Source organism: Alligator sinensis, unplaced genomic scaffold (genome assembly GCF_000455745.1).
Source record: "Alligator sinensis unplaced genomic scaffold, ASM45574v1 scaffold674_1, whole genome shotgun sequence".
Classification (NCBI taxonomy): domain Eukaryota; kingdom Metazoa; phylum Chordata; order Crocodylia; family Alligatoridae; genus Alligator; species Alligator sinensis.
In genome coordinates this window covers 2558323-2561956 of record NW_005842032.1, presented here as the reverse complement: position 1 = coordinate 2561956, position 3634 = coordinate 2558323, and the positions used below count along the sequence as shown (strand labels likewise).

The window sequence follows — 3634 nt, the reverse complement described above, 5'->3', positions numbered from 1 at the left end:
CATCTTGATGAGGGTTGACGTATATTGCTCATTGACATAGAGCAACCCCTCCCCCTTTTTTCCCCACCCTGTCCTTTCTGTACAATCTATAACCCTCAATATGTACCGCCCAGTCGTGGGACGAATCCCACCAGGTTTCCGTTAGCCCCACTAAGTCGTAGGTGTTTTGTGCAAGCAGGAGGCGACAGGTGCCTTTGCTGCCCCCCCGCTCCGAGTCCCAAGGGGCCCCTTATTTCTTACCTTCTCATTTCTTACCTGTGCCGTAGTGCTGGCCGCCCCGCAGCTTGCAGGTTCCCAATGTTCTCTTTCTTCAGGCTGGGCTGTCCTTGTGGGTGCCACATGGTTTGGTGGTCCACAGCTTCCCCCGCCCTCATCTTCCCCTCCCCCCAGCGAGCCTAGTTTAAAGCCCGCCGGAGGAGATCCACCAACCTAGAAGAAAACACACGCTTACCTTTGGGGGACAGGTGAAGCCCATCCCAACTGAGCATGTCCCTCGTCGTGATGTGCGGGTCATTGTCCAGGAAGCCGAAGCCTGCCTCGAGACACCACTGCCGAAGCCGCCAGCTGGTCTCTCGGATGCAGTTCTCATGCCATCTTCCGCGTCCGCTCACTGGTAGGATGGAAGAGAATACCACCTGTGCACCGAACTCCCTCATGGCCTTACCATCTGGTTCCACAATTTTGTACCTGTACTAAGATGCAGAGACATGATGGATTTAAATATTTCACCTACTTGATTTTCTGGACACAATCAGTGAGTTTTAAAAAATGGGATCCTTGGAAGATAATTTTCTAACAATCAGTACAAGACATTCTCTTGCAAAAAATTAGATTTATATTTTTGTAATATAGTTTATGCACTGAGGATTGAACCAAAAGCATGTTATATGTAGCCATGGGTGACTGGTGCCTCTTGAGTCAGCGACCGGAGGGACGTCCCCTGTGGCCGATTGTGCTGACCGTGGGGGAGGGGGGTCAGTCCCCCATGGCAGATCTCAATGCCTGGGGGAAGTTCGCTGCAGCCACTTCTGGGAGCGGCTACAGTGATCAGCTGCAACGCTTGCAGGGGGGGCGCCGGCGCTCCTGCCTGGCCCCCCCGCCCATCGCCTAAGCAGCGAGCACAGCCAACCAAGGGGTACACCAGCATTCTCAGGGGGTGCACATGTACCCCCGTGCACCCCCTACACATCACCACTCTATGTAGCCACACTGCATGTCTTCATGTGTGTTCACTAAAAAGAGGGAACCAAATCACTTCTGATCTTATCATTAGTCATCCTTCATGCAAAAAATGGAAATATTATATACCAGTGTGATATTCTAAGATTAATAGGGCTACCTATTTTGGTTTCAGATGCAAGAAGAGAATTTTCTTACTGCTTAAAAAAACTGGAAGTCTTCATACTATGCACTGACTTGAGCAGAATTTTGTGATGCAGCAGTAAAGGTAATATTTCCATTACAATTAATCACGTGGAGAGTCTTTTTCCTGGCTTCATTGGACTTGGATCGGATTTTAAATGAAAAATGATATAGCATATCATTTCTATGTACAATTAATTTAGGAAGGGGAGTTGATGGGGATAAAGGGAGAAAGAAAGGGATCTGTGAATGAACATATGCCAGGTATGCCTTAACTTAGGACAGGGCTGTCCAACCTCCAAGTAGCTGGGGGCCTCATCAAAAGGTCCATACCAGTGGGGCTGCATACCCTGTAGGCTGCACCAGGGTGAGCCATGGCCCCTCCAGGCCACATCCCTACAGACACCCCCCAACTGCTTTACCTCATGCCCATGACATCTTCCCATATGCCCAGCACCCCTCAGTGCACTGAGTGCCCACAACCCTCCCCCCACTGCTGCACTGTGCATCTGAGACCTCTCCCACAACAGCTACACTGTGCACCCATGACCCCCCCACTGCTACTCCATGCACCCATATGCTTATCCCACCATTGCACCCCATATCTGCAACCCAGTCCCCACATTGCACCCCATATCTGCAACCCCCTGTTGTACTGTGCACCCCAGGCTCACCCCCAGGTCCCCATGCAGCTGCTCTGCCCTGCCCCCTGGAATACGGGCAGGAAGCAGCAGCTGGGGAGGGAGTGGGTTTGCAGAGACTCCAGCTGTTGTTGTAGCCAGGTTGATGGGGAGAGCAGCAGCTGGGCAGGTGTCCGGGAGCCACAATATAACCCCTCAGGGGCCACCAATTGGCTTGACTTAGGCATGTCAAGGAACAGTCTTGACTTAGGCATGTGTGAGATAGCAGCTGAATATCCATGCTCTAGTGATTATTGTATTCTCTTTATATTCCTTCTGTCTGAGGCTAAGCAGAAACATTCCAGCTTTCAATCCAGTCTCAGGGCAAGATGACAAATTAACATTTGGCAAGCTTGTCTGAATGTCTCCCAAGCATGTATTTGGTCCAGTAAGAAGATACCACCCACAAAAATCCCTGCCTCCAACATTTCCTGGACCATCATGGCTGCAGCAGTCCAACGTTATAACATCAATGCTGTTGTTTAAGATACATGTTTACAATCTCTTTTTAACTAGTACTGCTTTACATATTCGATACCTGACCTTTACTGCTTGGTGTGTGACAAGTCACCTAACTCATGGCATTGAGTTTGTGTGAACGATGCAGTTATAAATCTTGTAGGAACAGTATCCAAAGAAACCATTAATATGTTGAATCTCTCATGGAGTAAAGGTAGAACAGAATATATGGGGAAAGAGGCAGGAGCAAAATGATTTCTGATCAGATTTTTTACCAACAACAACAAAAAAAAGAAATGTACATAGACAATTATAATTCTGTTTGTATTTCAAAATACAAACACAATAACATCACCACTTTCCCACCAGCCAAAACATAATATGAAAGTTATTACGAATGTATACAGACTTAAAATAGGTGGTTTTCTTCCCAACTTAGTGAAAAACAAAAGCTAAAAGCCAAATAGCTGTCTGCAGTAGTTAGAGCCAGATTCTCTGGTATTTCAAGACAAAGCCTTAGGCCTGTGCAAATAGGGAAGTATTCGATTCGGATTCAGCTGATTTGGAGGACAGTGATTTGATTCGGAGATTTGGATCATTGTCCTGAATTGATTTGGTTGAATTGGCTTCGGAAGATTCGGCGCTGATTCAGAGATTCGGATTGGCCGGGTAGAGGCGGGCACAGCTGGCCAGCTGCAGGTTCTCCCATAGCTCCTCTGGCTGTGCCTACATCTCCCCAGGTGGGAGGAGCCACAGGAGAAGCCCCCATGGCTGCCCTGCCTGACCCCCCCCCCGCCTGGCCCCAGCCTGGTCCTGACACTTGGGGGGGGAAAAAAGCCCCGCACTCACCAGCTGCAGCAGCAGCGATTGGGGCCTGCACTCACTGGCAGCACCTGGGGCCTCTGGGTACCTGTGGCAGACTCCCACCCTGTGCAGCATGGGGCAGTGGGGGGCAGCAGGGATCGCCGCCCCCCCCACCTGACACCTATGCAGCATCTGCCCCATGGAGCAGGTACAGCTGGGGCCACTGGGGTTGAGTGGTGCTGGGCTCTGGCTGACACATGGAACTGCCCCAGCTGCAGACAGCGTGTAGCACCCTACCAAGCCACACTGCACCTGTGGCATGGAGCAGC

General features: G+C 50.2%; 1 long non-coding RNA gene across 2 annotated transcripts in view; it reads left to right on the top strand.

Moving 5' to 3' along the window:
* The window catches only part of LOC102387511, a 14621-nt gene that overhangs the window by 9692 nt on the left and 1295 nt on the right, over positions 1–3634 (top strand). Inside the window, exons 3-4 of one of the 2 annotated variants that reach the window (XR_003093754.1) lie at positions 1355–1447; positions 2328–3568. This is a non-coding gene — a long non-coding RNA (uncharacterized LOC102387511). Of the gene's footprint in view, positions 1–1354; positions 1448–2327; positions 3569–3634 lie in introns of those variants that run through there. The other variant, XR_323684.2, reaches the window with a different exon arrangement.